The sequence below is a fragment of the Nannospalax galili genome, unplaced genomic scaffold, assembly GCF_000622305.1.
Source record: "Nannospalax galili isolate Female #2095 unplaced genomic scaffold, S.galili_v1.0 scaffold69, whole genome shotgun sequence".
Classification (NCBI taxonomy): domain Eukaryota; kingdom Metazoa; phylum Chordata; class Mammalia; order Rodentia; family Spalacidae; genus Nannospalax; species Nannospalax galili.
The window spans coordinates 3,285,713-3,302,181 of NW_008360297.1; the positions used below are offsets into that span (position 1 = coordinate 3,285,713).

Genomic DNA, 16,469 nt, shown 5'->3' on the forward strand with positions numbered 1-16,469 from the left:
CCTGGCATCTGCTATCTACTGTTGTGAAGTCCTACAAGACTGCTTTTAGGGATATTATAAAGATAGTCTGGCTTTTGAGGTTATTTAGACCTCTTCTGAATTCTGAACGAAAATATTTTGAATTCCTTTTTATTTGAAATTCATATAGTAGCTTAAATTTCTAGCAGTCAAAAAGTCATAACCTTTCTTGGTAGTGATAAGAAAGAGTCACCATGTGTAGTAGTCTTGTTTATATGTGTGCTTTTCTCTCTCAGATATTCTCCAGTATTTTTCCTTTCTTCATTCTCTCTCTGACATGAATGGTTTCCAGTTTTTAATTCATATCGTTATGTGGGCATTCGTGCACATGTGTTTGCCCTATTCACAACTTCAGGAGCACTTGAGGGTTGTAAGAGTCACACCTGGGAATTAGAGCAGGCACAGTTTCAGTGGATCAAAGTTATAGCTCCTTAGAGATAAGTCACCATGTGTAGTAGTCTTGTTTATATGTGTGCTTTTCTCTCTCAGATATTCTCCAGTATTTTTCCTTTCTTCATTCTCTCTCTGAAGTGAATGGTTTTCCAGGTTTTAATTCATATCGTTATGTGGGCATTCGTGCACATGTGTTTGCCCTATTCACAACTTCAGGAGCACTTGAGGGTTGTAAGAGTCACACCTGGGAATTAGAGCAGGCACAGTTTCAGTGGATCAAAGTTATAACTTCTTAGAGATATTTAAGAAAATATATAATTGCATTAAATGATTTTAGAAGAGCTTCTGCTTTTGTTAGGTTTAAATGTGATAATAGAGTCTAACATTATTTTAAGGTAGTATATTTAGTAAATGTGGCATATCTTTCTTTTCTTTTCCTTTTTTTTTTTTTTTTTTGGTCTTTTTGAGACATGGTCTCCTTGTAGCTCCAGTTGTCCTAGAACTCACTATGTAGATGAGGCTGGCCTTGAACTCACAGAGATCTGCCTGTCTCTGCCTCCCGAGTGCTGGGATTAAAGGTGTGCACCACCATGCCTGGCTATTTTTCATATTTTTAATACTCATAAATGAGAAATTAGCACTTTATGGGTACCTTCTCATATTACCTTCTGATTGTTACATTTGACTTTATGGGAAATTGGCACAGTCATTTGTTTGGGGCCAGATAATTTGTATCCACTGAAACCAGTAAGAATCCATAATTTAAAATCTAGGTCTTAGAAGAAATGTTTATACTTTTATTATATATAATAATACATTAATATGTTACTATTTTTACAATATATTTCTATTGAATTTTTTCTCAATGCATATTTTTATTGAATTTTTGTGGATTTCATACAATATATCTTGATCCTATTTAGACCCCCTCCCCCATCCAGACCCCCATATCTCCTCCACCAGATTTCATGCATTCTGTCATATATGTTAAGGCATATCAAGCCAAACTTTCATACCCAGATGTCCCTTGGTGCAACTACATCCAGTGGTGTCTTGTCAGTCTACCTAGAGTCACTTCCTTAAAGAAGATCAAATGTCCTTCAACCAGCAGTAATCAGTTGCCAATAGTTGCTTGGCTAAGGCTGAGGCCTGTTGCCCATTTTCCCAGTTCTATGCTGTGTTTTTGTGTGCTTTAGTCTGCATGGGTCTTGTCCATGCTGTCACCATTGTTGCAAGTTCATATGAGCAAGTTCCCAGAGAGGCCTGAAAGCCACTGTTTCCATATGATCATGTGCCAACCCTGGCTCTTCCAGTCTTTCTGCCCACCTGTCTTTCTGCAATGGTCCTTGAGCCATGGGTAGGTGAGGTTTATTAATATAGGAGAGTCCTATCCAGGGACATATTCTCTGCAGCTTCGTTCTCTGCATCACACTCTCTTGCATGAGAAAGCTTCACTGGTAAGAGTTGAGAAATGCCTTGTTCTGCTGCTTCATGAGCCTTAGGTGTAGGGGTTCACTGTAGATGTGTCACTTAGGCCTGGGCTTCTCTCGGACACTTTTCTCTGGGTGTGATTTTAACATACTATCGTTTATTTTGAGCTTTTAGAATTTATATTTTGAACCCAAATAAATGAGAGGATTATCAAAACAGTGTTTTGCTGAGTTGTAATTTTCAAAAATCCTTCTTTTATTTGTTTGTGATAAAGGTCACAGATTTATTCCTACCACCTGCTTACTTAACAAGACAACAGTGCCTTTTTATATCTAATTTGTATTGAATGTTTCTTTTAAAGTAACATAAAATATTTAACTGTGATTAAAATTTTATTTTAAATGAAGAAAATCTGCTTAGAATGTTTTCTATTGCATCATACTTATGTGGGGAAATGGGCCAAATAAGCATGAAGAGAACAGAAGTTACATAAATCACAGCAAATTCCCTCAATGAAAATATTAGATAGCCAATAAATGTTTCTGCAAACTGTGTAATTGCACGTGAAAATACTGAGTATGTGCTTCATGAAAGGGAAAAAAGTCAGACTATAAAATCCCATTCTTGTATACAAACTAGATCAAAGATCAGAAAAAATATACAATACTCCTAGGCATCTGAACCTACTGAGTTTCTAAGTGCAAATGGTGAAAGGTTTGACTGTATTTTGGTGTGGTTGGGAGAGGCTTGGTGTTGGTATCTAGTTTCTGAGTTTCAGGTAGCGAGTAGTAACTGTTTGCCAATTGATAATTCCATGTGTATCTCAAAACTTTCCAAATTTATTTGACTCCTTAAATATAGGATTACCAGGTAAGGGTTAACTCAGGCCTTATTTATTGTCAGAAGGAATATTATTTTATGACTTGCTGCCATTATAGAACTTGTTGTGTTTAATGAATTTTATCACAAGCAAGACAAATTCAGCAAACATTTTACTCAAGTAAATTTATCCTAAACGTTTACAAAATAACTCATTGACAGGCAAATACAATCTTTTTGCTGCCTTCCCCCGCTATGTCTGAGTATCTTAAGATGATGAAGTATCTTGATCAGAAAGTATATGTTCAGTATTCAGTAGAGCCTTATATTCTTATTTCGTCTTTTTAAAAACAAACGACGTGGGTGCACTTACATATACTCAGGCAAAACACTCATACACATACAAAATTAATTAAAAAATCAAAAAGATTTCTTTTTAGAGGAAAGTTTTTAATCCTAGGAAAAGAGGTTGGATTTTGAACAGGTTAAAGTATAACCTTTTGCTTAATCCCCAAACTGTAAATTCTGTTTAAAAATGCTTTCCCACATAAAATCTAGAATTTGCAAGTATCTTCATTAAAATGCTTTTAGCAAAAATTTTCTCTTTTGGATTTGGGACTTAGGAAGGATTCTATTCGTTCTGTGTTCCCTTCAAGAAATTTCTCAAAGAATAATTTTAAAAGAAAATAAAATTAAAACTATCAAGTTTTTTCGGTCTCTTTGAGACAAGGTCTCCCTGTAGCCCCAGCTGGCCTGGAATTCACTGTGTAGACTAGGCTGGCCTTGAACCCACAGACAAGTCACAAAGATCCACCTGCCTCTGCTGGGATTAAAGGCATGCTCCCCCACGCCCGGCTCTGAGCTTAGAAATTTTATGTCATAGGTCTCTAAATCTGTTTCATTCACATATATTAATTTGGTTACTTGATTGACTTACTTCAGTGGTGAGTGAAAAGATGAAGGGTAAAGGGTGGAGAATCTAAGAACATGGAGACTTAGGATTATCCCATGAGGATAGGGAAAGACTGGGTTCTCTAGACGGCTGCCTACCCCTTTGATGTCTCTGGCTACTCTGCTCTTACAAGGGGAGAGATATTTCTGCTGGGTGACAGGAAAACTTTCCTCTCAGGTCTGTTTTGTCTCCCTCAGGGTCATCTCCCTCTTATGGTTTTAGCAAGTGCCCTGGATGAACTTCATCCCTTTGTTTTTTAATCCATGTGTACTAGGATTATTATTGTTATTGTTTCTAGGTGTTTTGAATCTTATTATTTTATTTTCTTCTAATTTTCAAGAAATTCTTTCCCTGAGCCTACTCACATTTTGAAATTATAGTCACATTTCTGTATGCTTACTGCCTTCCTGTTAGGGCTTTGCTCTCATATTGACATTAAAGCCTTATTTGGAGGAATTCATTGAGTTAGCATTGCCGGGTAACTGAGTATTCACTGTGTATCATTCTGTGACGGCAGCCTCAGCACAGCTCGAGATTATATCATTACATAACTCTATTTGAAACAGAATTTTACACTTTGATTTTAAAAGTTTTTCATTTCTAGCCGGGCGTGGTGGCGCACACCTTTAGTCCCTGCACTTGGGAGGCAGAACTCTCTGTGAGTTCAAGGCCAACCTGGTCTACATAGTGAGTTCCAGGCCAGCTAGGGCTACAGGGGAAGAAACCCTGTCTCAAAAAGACCAAAAAAAAAAAAAAAAAAAAAAGTTTTTCAGTTCTCTGAACCAAAGCAGTTTATTTATGGTAAAGAATAAATAATTGTGACTATTTACGTAGTTTTATCTCTACAGGAAAACACCGAGTGTAAACTTGATGCTGCTGACTTTTTATTTCTTTGTTCTAGGTGTGTCAGATTTAGGCTACATTAAAGGGCTGTTTACAGTACCTCTCATTTTCCCAGGTGGCCATCTCTTTACCATTTTTAGCAGATTTTCTCCTAGTATAACTACAGAATATTGATAGCCATAAACTCATTCCAGAAGTCTTCTGGTATGTAGATGGTTCCTTTTTAGAAAAGATCTGTTTCTAATTTTGAGATCAGTCCATTTCAGTTTGTTATTTTGTCTTTGAATTCTAAATATATTTCTCCCTTTCTTGTTTTTATTTCCTCTTGTTTTAGAACAAATATCTTCTGGAACTCTTTATATGAAAGGAGTATCTCCTATAGCAAGAATTTCTTTAACTAATTTTACTTCACCAGAAATGAATAATAACCTTGTGAATGCCTGCATTATTAAAGTTGAAACACGGAGCCCCATCTATGAAGTTCCAGAGCCGTGTTTCTCTTAGTGAGTTGCTAGACTATGAAGAAGATTAGTCACTGTCTTGTTGAACACTGATTGTAATTTCTTACTTTGATCATATCTTGATGTTAATTTTAATAAGTTGATTTTTGCTATTGCTCAACTTTTAGATTTATAGTGCTGTAATTGAATGAGAGGGATCTACATGTGAATCCTCGTTTGTTTTTTCACTGGCAATATGATTTTTGGCAAATTAACCTCTTTAAAATTCAGGTCCTTCATTTGCAAAATGAAATTGGTGGTACCTACTTCCGATTATTGTGAAAATTAGGTGAGACTATATTTGCTCAGTGCTTTATAGTGCCTGGCACATAGAAATACTTGTTAGCTAGTAGAAAATGTGTGGGATTGTGCAGAAGTGTTAGCAAAGCCTTTTTAAAAATTTTTGGCAAATTAACCTCTTTAAAATTCAGGTCCTTCATTTGCAAAATGAAATTGGTGGTACCTACTTCCGATTATTGTGAAAATTAGGTGAGACTATATTTGCTCAGTGCTTTATAGTGCCTGGCACATAGAAATACTTGTTAGCTAGTAGAAAATGTGTGGGATTGTGCAGAAGTGTTAGCAAAGCCTTTTTAAAAAATGTTATATTTTATTTTTATTTTATGTGTACTGTCTGCATATGTGTAAGTACACTCATGTTCTGCAATGCCCGTGGAGGTCAGAAGAGGGTGTTGGATCCTTTGGAAGTGGAGTTACAAGATGATTGTTAGCTACCATGTGGGTCCTGAGAATCAAACCTAGGCTCTGTGCAGCCAGTGCTCTTAACCGCTGAGCCATCTCTCCAGCCCCAGAAACTTTTTTTCTATCAGAGTAACCTGTTTTCCTCTGTCTTTCCCCACAGTCACTTAACATTGAGAGCCAGTTTTATTTTTTCATGTTAGCGTACTATTTTATTACAATCTAGGGTTGTCTTACCTTTTAATTACAAGTGTGCATGCCATTTACATAATTGCTTGTGTGTATGCAACTTATAAAATTTAGTCTCAAGCACATTATTTTGATGTAGTAGACATAGCATTATTTCTTGAATGAAACTCAACTTTTAGATTTAGAAATAGTTTTCAGGTTGGCAGTTACAGAGTAGATTGCCTATTTCTCCTACATTCACCTGTCCTCTGTACCTTTGGTTTATTTAGGATCCCTGTTTGTTTTTATACTATGCATTAGCATTTTGATTAGCTGTCCTTTTCATTTAAGGAAAATGGGTCTTTAGCTTTAAGAATTCAATCTATTCATGGCACTCCTGAGCTCTTTTTAGTCTTTTTTTGAGTACTTTTTTCCTCATTTTTATTTTGTGCCACAAAGTAGTATAATTATTTTGTAAGTTATTCCTATGAGCTAAGAAATAAGCTTAGTTCTCTTCTGTATAGTTTTTGGAAGTTTTAGTAGTTTTTTGCAACTTTATTATCCTACATTTTCTGGCTAAACCAAATGCTTTGATGACGGCTCTTAGTGCAGTCAAAATTATTGTACTGTCATTTCTATACCCTAGAGTAAGTTCCCTACAGAAATGCCCAAGCATTATATGTCAGCTGCAAATTCAAGAATGTTCATAGCAGCAGACTAGTTCAAAACTACAAACAACCCAGAAGATCTAATTTAGTACAAGTAATAAATACACCATGATCATGGGTGAAAGAAACCTGGTATATAAGTACACACGCTGTAGTATTCAACTTCTAGAATGTTAAAAAAAACTATTCTAATTATATTTATTCATGTGTACTTCGATTGTGTGAGGAAAGAAATGTCAAATCAGGCTTGGGAGATGGCTCAGTTGATGAAGTGATTGCTGCACACGTGTGAGCACCTGAGGTTTGATTCCTAGAATCATCAGTGTAAAAAGCTGGCCCTAATGGCACCCTTAAGCTCAGGGCTGGAGAGGCAGAGATAGGAAGATCCTGGGCTTGTTGGTCACCCCGTGTAGCCAAATCAATGATCTCAGGTTCTGTGAGAGATCCTGCTTCAAAAATAAGTTGGTGGGCAATTGAGGAAGGCTCCCAGTGTTGATCTCTGGACCCCAGAGATGAACCAGACATGAACACATACATATACACACCAAAAAGGAAGGAGGAAGGAATACAATAAGTAAATATAAGAGTAAGTATTATAAAAGTCAGGATAGTAGTTACCTTTGTAGTGGAGAGAGATTTTGACTAGAAAGGAGGATCCGAAGGGCTTTGGAGATTGGTAGGAAGGTTCTGTTTCTTAAATTGGGCTGTAGTCACACAGAAATTCACTTAATAAAAGTTAGTCTGTACCCTTGTACGTGTTACTTTTCACAATAAATACCTCTGGCTTAAAAATGGAAGAAAATAGCCAGGTGTGGTGGTACATGCCTGTAATTCTAGCACTGAAGATGCCGAAACAGGAGGATTACAAGTTCTAGGCCAATGTGGCCTATATAATGAGACCCCATCTCAAGGAAAAGAGGAGGAGGAGGAGGAGGAGGAAGAAGGGCAGAAAGAGGAATAATAATTATCTCTCTAGAGTAACACACACGTGCACACACACACGTGCACACACACACACACGCACACACATACACACACACACACACACACACATACACCCCAAACACCAAAAAACCAAGTATGTCTTTAAAAAGAAAGCCTTCTATTTTATCTTTTTCACTTGTGTCCCATTATATCTTTTTCAAGATCTGAAGTTATGTTGCATGAAAATTCTTTGAATCTCTGATTGGGGCTTGGAGGGAAAGGTAGGGTCAGAAGCAGGGATCTGGTTTTCATCTCTTCGTATTATATGCATTGTAGTAATAATTTTTAAAGAAAAAATTTCTCAAAGCTGAGAGTTTTGAGCAGTAATGTAAAATTTCTTGGTAGGTGTTTATAACTTTTAAAACAATTGGTACTCATATCGTCAATGTATTTGAGAAAGACCAGAAAAATTATATTCATATAATTAGGCAGCTGTGAATTCCTACTATGTATCATATTTGTGTTGGGAGTTAAGTTATTAATAAGATAACTCCTCATTCTAATAAACTAAATTTCTGCATTATCACATTTATCCTGTAATCCTGGTACACAGTTAATATTTGGCAGATTTATTACATTCCTTCAAGTAGTTCAGTGTCTTAAAGAATGTAGAGACATATTGAGCAGTTACAGAATCCTATCAAAGAGATATAAGGACAAGGGAAGCTCAGAGAAGAGGGATAGCACAATCATTTAGGAGAAAGGAGGAGAATGGAAATTCAGCTTTAGACATGATGAGATTAAGTCTCTGTGGGATTTCTGGTTGAAGATATCTGAAAAATAGAGGAAGGTTCTGGGAACTAAACAGAGAGTGTGTTAGACTTGCTATCGGCATTTAGAAATTATTCAAATGCTAGCAGTTAAAGTTGTGAAAAAAGGATTTTTTGTCATTAGCATAATTTTTTTTAAGACTAACACAGCTTTAGATTATAGTGAAGGAAGAAGAAGGCAGGAGAGGCTCAGAAGGGAGGAGTGAACTGGGCATGGGAGGGAACAGGTGGTGCCCTGGAAGTGAAGGGTTTCAAAGAGGGAGTTGTAAACTGATTAAGTATGAGTGAACCATTTATAACAAAAGACTTACTAAAGATACAGGGTGACAAGGACAGAGAAAATGGGAGAGAAGACTACAGCAAATCACTTGGACTAGACTAAAAGATAAATTAGCTGTAAGAGAGTTGGGGTTCTGTTCTGTTTTCTAACGGGCTGAAGGGAGTAAAAACAAAACAAAACAAAACATAAAGCAAGATAAATCTATAGCTCGGAAGAGGAGTTCGTGGTAGTGTTTTCAAAGCAAGACTAAGTTTATATAAGAATACAGATACCGAAACTGACACGTAAAGGTTTCCTCTGAATGGCCTAGATTTTATTGCCTCACCCTTGAACATAAAGAGAAACAACAACAAAAAATGTGATTGAGGGGAAAAACAACAACAACAAACCAACAAAAACCAAACCAGAAAACACACAAAAAACAAAAAACCAAGAAGAAAGCTTTTTAAGAAATGTATTCTTGTTCTGGAAAGATAGATATTTCACAAATGAAACAAGGCAAATGTGATATTATTTTAAACAAGGTGTGGCATGCAAGTAAGATTTTTGGTAAGTAAAAATGTGATACCAATTTTTTTTTTAATGTCTTTTTTGAGACAGGGTCCCCTGTAGCCCCAGCTATTCTGGAACTCACTATGTAGACCAGGCTGGCCTTGAACTCACAAAGATCCGCCTGCCTCTGCCTTCCAAGTGCTGGGATTAAAGGCAGCGCCACCACCATGCTCAGCAATACCAAATTCTTTTAAGACAGTAGAAGGGTAAAAGAAGAAAGTAAATATTCCAGAAAGTAAAAATAATTTCTCCTTTTTTTTTCAAAAAAAGGAAAGTTTTTCAAAAATTAAGGAATTGTTTTGAAGATGTAACATGTGAATAATAAATTCAAGTGTAGGAGGGGAGTGGAGTAGCAGGAGAGAGAGAGAGAAAGAATTCATCAGTAGAATAGACTGTAGTTCTCCCAAATTGAAAGGTATTGAAAGTCTATATTATAAATTGAAACACACAAAGCCGGGAGTGGTTGTGCATACCTTTAAATCACAGCACTCAGGAGGCAGAGGCAGGCAAAGGCAGGCAGAGGCAGGCAGATCTCTGTAAGATAGAGGCCAGCCTGCTCTACATAGCAAGTTCTAGGGCAGCCAGGGTTATGGGGAGAACCCGTCTCAAAACAAAAACAAAAAAATCAAAACAAAGGATATACTCAGTACTCAACACAATACATTTTTTATAGGCAAGTGTTGTACCACTGAGCTGCCTCCCCAGCCAACACGATGTATTTTGAAAGAACACAAACTAAATCATACACCAAATGTCATAAGCTGTGTTTTTCCATTTGTGTGAAATATCTAAAGTATATCCATCGTGACAGAAAACTAATCAGAATCTACCAAGGCCTGGGGAGGGAGATTAGGGAGTAAATGTTTAATGATTATAGGGCCTCTTTTGGGTGATAAAAATGTTTTAGAGCTACTTAGAGATTTCGATAGTACTAACTGTTATGGAATTGAGCCTTCAAAATGATTGTTTCATGTGAATTTCCCCTAATTGAAAAAAGAACAGAAAAGCGGCTGGACTGGGGATACATAGCTCAGTGGTAGAGTGCCATGGGTTCAGTCCCCACTATGCAGGTTAGGGAAGAGAATATTTGAGAACTCTAAGGATAAAGAGATTCTGGAAACTTCCAGAGAGGGAAAAATGATATTATCATATTGTATTAGTCATAGCAAGCCAAATTATAATATGTCAGTAAATAAACCCTGGAATCTTTTGTTTTTCCTCTTTCCTTCCCTCTTGCTTTCCAGACAAGGAACTCTTAATGACTTCATTTGACAAGCATTCGTCACTCATACATTTATTTTTACTCATGCTGCATGTCTATGGTGGTGAGAACACTCTATGCTGTATCATTATTCAGGGATAAAGGTTAATCAAATTTTACCATGATGTTGCTATCTCAAAACATGATTCTCACAACCCCTATTCTGGGGGTGTGAGGAGAGTGATAGAAAAACACCTATTCTTTCTTAAATGCTTTGACCCTGGCTTCCATAAGTCTTAGGGACCTTTTTCAATGCTAGGGAATTAGGATATATAATCCTCCCAGGTACTCAGAAAGGACAGGCAGATCAGTTATTGTTGAGTACCACAAAATTTTAACATGCATACAGAGGAGCCGGAGTCTGATTGTCATTAGACTCACTGAGGTGGAAGCTAGGAAACAACAGTGCTTTAGAAATTCTGGTGGAAAGTTATTTCTTGTAGAATTGTATGTCTCATCAGACTATCAAATAAACATCAGGGCAGGATACTAATATTTCAGAAAAACAAAGTTACAAAACATTTACCCTCTGTCCACTCCTTTCAGGAAATTATGAGAAAATGTTTGATAAAACAAGGGAGTAAAACAAGGTGATGATTTAGGATCTAGGGTCAGGGAAGTTTGCATAGGACACAGTTGAGACTAAAGCAGTAAAATTCAAAGACTGAGAAAAGCCAGGCATAGTTGAGCATTCTGTATTACTAGCATTTGGGAGGTTGGGGCCAGGGTACTCAGAGTTGGATGTGAGACTGGTTTTTAAAGACCCTGTCTTTAAAAAACCCTGGGTGAAGGAAGGGTTGGAGGTATACACCAGGATAGATGGCTTGTATGTATAATAATATCAAGAATTTTATGTTTCTGTGAGAACTTAGTCTGCAAAATAGATATATAAAAATTTTGTAAACTAAAACCTGAGGTACTATAAACTCCTGAAATACCTAAAGAAAGAAATATAGCATATTATACAACTCACATGTGAAATAATTAGTCAAGGTCCTAGAGAGATGGCTTAGTGGTTAAGAGCATTAACTGCTCTTCCAGAGGATCTGGATTTGATTCCCAGCACCTACATGGTGGCTGACAACCATCTATAAACTGCATTTCCAGGGGGATCTGATGCCTCCTTTTGACCTCAGGTATTGCATGACACAAGTGCACTTACTTGCAAACAATACATTCATGCACATAAGAAATAAAAACAATAAATAAAAAGTATTTAAAAAGAAATAATTAGTCAGTAAAATATTAATTATAAAGCCAGGCATGGGGGTGCATAACTTTAATCCTAGCACTCAGGAGGCAGAGGCAGGTGGTATTAAGGCCAGCCTGGTCTGCATAGTGAGTTCCAGGCCACCTTTGGGCCCCCAAAAATATTAGTTACAGATTAGCAAAATGTTACTCTTATGAGGATGATATTAATAAAATATAAGAGCATAATTATGTATAAGAAATTTTTAATTAATGCCCAAAATGGGAAAAAATTTGATTGTCTGTATTATTTTAAAATGTAATGTAGTGGGTAGGCATGGTGGTGCAGAACATGCTTGTTAATACCATCATATGGAACACAGAAGGTGAGATAGAAGGATTGTGAGTTCCAGTTCATCTTGGGCTCCAGAGTGAGACCCTGTCTCAAAAAGCCTAAATAAATAAGGAAATAATACAAAGGAATGAAATATTAGAAAAAAATGGCTAAAAGTTCAAAGTTATTGCTCAGAGAAAGTGAATTTCAGGAATGGAGAAAGATAGAGAACAGGTTGTAATTTATATCTAGTAGGACTAATGCCTTTTAAAAGTATCTAAATGTGAGCTGGGCCCCATGACACAGGCCTCTAATTCCAGCTACTTGGGTGGCTGAAGGAGGAGGGTTGCAAGTTCGTCTGCCTGGCCTAACAGAGATACAAGCCAGCATAGGCAGCTTAATGAGACCCTGTCTCAAAAAGTAAAAAGCGGGCTGAGAATATCACTCAGTGCTATGTGTTTGCCTTTTCTGTACTAACCTCTAGGTTTAGTTGCCAGTACATCTCCCCACACCCACACACATAAGAACCTATCTTTGTTTTTAAGGAAGTCAGAGATAAACAGCTCATAAGAAATGAAAAGGAACCTTGGACGCAGGCAGCCAAGAGGTTCTGGTGATGTTTATGTGATTTCAGTGACTGGTGGAGGTGGACCAAATCGCAGTTGGTTGAAGAGTCACAGAACTGATTCGGCCACAGATCGAAGAAGACCAGCTGGCACATAGGGTTAAAGATGGGATATGCAGAATAGATATGTTATAGGCCACAGCGAAATGTAGCACACAACTTTGAACAGACTGTAAAGGTACATTGTGTTCTTACAGAGAATCCTCTGTAGAACACCATTACTTTTTTAAGTAGTTGGCTCTTCTAAAAACCATTCGTTTCCCTGAAATATGTCATGTAGGCACATCTTCTGAATTATCAAGAAGGAAAAGTAGACTATTGGTCTAGAATAATTATTCTTTCAGTAAAATGCTTTCTCAGAATTCCTTTATTTCAGTTCGATGTCTGTGATTTTAAGGAAGTTGCATTGTTTGTTTCCTCTGACTCATTTATAAAAAGATATAGACTTTACAATAGAGTGAAATCTCATGAAGATAGAAGGCAAATTGTTTTCTTACTCTCAGTTTTCTGCACTAATTTAATTGCTTTAATAAGTCTGAGCTCTCCTAGTTCCTCTTCCAGGTTCCAGCTTTTTGTTTAAGCTTGGTCATAGGAGTAATGCTATCATTTATAAATTTGGTCATGGAATGTGTTACACTGCTCCACTCAGGGAAATGCGTCTGTGTTTGGGCTTGGATAGTAACGTTTATTTTCTTTGGCAGAGAAGCTGATCGTCCAGGGGCATCTGACCAAAGTGGTAGAAGAAACAAAGCTTTCAAAAGGTTTGTTTTCTGCTTTTCTCTATGGTGTTTGCAATTCTTTTGGATAATGAAGGTTTGTGTAAAATTTCAAGGTTGTAGTATGTTAACCATCAGTTTGTTTATCTATTTTAAGAAGAAATAGGAAAGGTTCTTTTAATGTAAGCCTTTATTATGTATTTTTTAAGTTAGTGCTTGTTATAGTTTTGGTTTTTATCTTTCTGTTTCATTTTTGCATCATTTTCAATTTGATCTCAAAAATTTAATCAACACAATATAAACTTTATAATAGTGAAAAATACTTGAAATTTTATTTACAGTATTATGGTATCCTTAAATTCCTCATGATACTCAATATTTCTTTAATTTTGATATCTTGGCTTGATTTAAACTAAAGTGATAACTTTTGCCATTAATAGTCTAGTAATTGACCAAAGTAGCTTTTTTTTTTCTTTCTACAATTGTTAAACTCAGGAAGAAAAAAAAAAGTAAGTTTTAAAACATGGGAAAAATTAGGCAAATAAATCTGGTGGGATACATTCTGATAAAACTTTCATCAGACTTTGCCAGCATAAAATTTAAACTAGATTCACAATCTTTCTTGTCTGTTGAAACAGTCATAAAAGTTGAGAAGAGCCAACTACTTAAATAAAAAAGTAATGTTTTGTTAAAGTAACTAGGTTCTCTTGGCTTTTTACAGGTTTGAAAGTATTCAGGTATCTGTTAGCTTCCATTCTGAATATTGTGCAGAGCAGATGCCATATTAGGTGAAAGAATGCATAGAATATGCAATGCTAATATTGCTCTGGCAAACAGGCATTGGGTTTCAGATTAGTGGAACTATTTTTAGTATGTATGGCAGTTTATTTTACCTTATTAAAGTGAGATGAGAATAGATTTTAAAATAGCCTTTACTTCACCACCTAAGCACCTATTCAGATTAGTTGGTTGAGTGGCTAGCACTTTGCAGTGGAAACAAAGCTGGAGGAAGGGGTGATTGGTTTTTCTTTCAGAGAGGTGTCTTGCTGCCTGTAGTCTGATGTATTCTGAATAGAGTATATTTGCTTGAAATCATGTGATGTCATTGAAAAAAGTATATGCAACATTACAATTTTTTTTTTCAAATCATGGCTATAAAATCACATGAAAGTTTTGAAGCACCTGTTTTTGACTCAGCAGTCCCGTGTCTAGGGTTTTCCTTTACTTTTTGTTTTTTGAGACAGGCCCTCACTCTGTAGGCCAGGTTGGTCTTGAGCTCTTGTCTCAGTCCTCTGAGTCCTGAGATAATAGATATGAGCTGGATTTTTAATCTTACAGAACAAACTAGATAAATTTCAGGATTCTTTTTTTCAGTCTTGTTTTAAAGGCAACAAGAAAGCTCATGTGTCTGAAGGTAAGGTTGTTTATTGAATATATTATGGCAAATAAATCTACACAAATGAATTTGATTCATTTTTAGGAGTGATACTATAGATAAAAGTTAGAAAAGTTTTGTATATTCAGGGATTTTTCTACCTGTAGTCAACATTTTATTAGCACTTTTCAGTATCCAATCCTGAGAGCAAACTAGAGGACTAAAATAAGTTACTTTTTAAATGTTTTCAATCTAACTATGAAATAATTTATTTCAAATTTGACTAAATTATTATTATGTTGTTTTTTAAATGTTTTTTTTTGGTGGACTTTTCTTTCCAATGAAAAGAACAGTTGTTAGAAATTAAATTACCAACCATCACCAGTCTTACTATTTCCTCTAGAAGTTCTTTCTCACACAATATATCAAGGTAACTTGCATCTACCTTCTGTTTAAGGATTAATTTATTGTCATTATGTACCTATAGACGCTTTAGAAGTAAAATAGAGAGAATACAAGTAGATAATTCCAATAACTATATTCCTTTAGACAATTCATTTTAGTTCTTTAAACTTGTTTCTTCCTCATTCTTGGTATGTTGTGTGTATGTGTGTCTGTGTTTTTATTGTTGTTAGATTGTTTTGTTTTGTTTTTTTGAGATAGGGTCTTACTATTCACCCTTGGCTAGTCTCAAACTCGTGATCCTCTTACTTCAGTATCTGCCTCAGTGCTGGGATTACAAGTATGTGCCACTATCCCTGGGTTTAGGCTTCCTTATTTGTAAAATGAGATGTAACTTGCAGGATTATTGTGGTATTAAAAATATTTGTTTATTTACTTGTGCGTGTATTTATATTTGTATGTTTGGGTGCACACTTGCTATTGCTTGCCTTTAGAGCTCAGAAGACAACCTGTGGGAATTCAGGTTGTCAGACTTGGAGATAAGCATCCTTACCCACTGTACCATCCTGCTGGCCCTGTTGTGGGAATTCAGTGATATACTACTTATAAAGCAGTAAGTACCATTCTTTTGTTGAACAAATGTTAATTCAGGTAGATATTACCTTCTCCTATAATCCTAGGATCAAGAGTCTGAGGCAGGAGGACTGTGGTGAGTTTGAGGCCATCCTGGGCTATATAGCTAGTTCCAGTCCAGCCTGAGATACAGAGTAAGATGTTGTTAGAGAGAGGGAGGGAGGGAGAGAGAAAGAATTCTTCCTTCTTCTTCATCTTCAACTTTGCTTTCTTGACAAGAAATGGATCCAGTGATGTACACAGAAATGGTCTATGGCTACTGTATTTTTTTGCCTATCCATATTTCTGCCTATTGGAAGATAGCAGTGAAATAGTTACCTTTATGTTTCTCAATTTGGGAAGACTTTTGTTGATCTGTTGATGGTTGTTCTTCCATTCGCTTTTTTTAAATTTTTTTTTTTATTTTGTGTGTATGTGTGTATTGCCTGCATGTGGGTAAGTGCACCCGTGTCATGCAATGCTCACGGAGGTCAGAAGAGGCTGCCGGATCCCCTGGGACTGGAGTTAAGGACAGTTGTTAGCTGCCATGTAGGTTGCCATGTGGATGCTGGGATTTGAACCCGGGTTTTCTGCAAGAACAGTCAATGTTCTTAACCGCTGACCGCTGAGCCCAGCCCCCTTCCATTTGCTTTTATATGCTATTGATAAGTATCATAATGATTACTGCAAAGAAAAATCAATCAGCAATCACTTTTTAAAAAATTATTTAATAACCACATGATTAGAAGCAAGAAGCATTTACAGCTTTAACATATTCAATAACAATTTCCAGAGCAAAGATACATCTTTCAAAAGTGGTTATAAATTTTTGGTTTGCTGTTGAATTAATACAATTATACAGTATTTTTTAAATAAAAT

The 16,469-nt window shown here is 36.2% G+C and overlaps 1 protein-coding gene across 1 annotated transcript in view; it reads left to right on the top strand.

Annotated features, from left to right (window-relative positions):
* Positions 1-16,469, top strand: part of LOC103726601 (sarcolemmal membrane-associated protein-like) — a 59,134-nt gene that overhangs the window by 6,909 nt on the left and 35,756 nt on the right. The window contains 1 exon segment of the mRNA XM_017795875.1: positions 13,187-13,246. The gene's annotated coding sequence lies outside the window, so the exon portion shown is untranslated.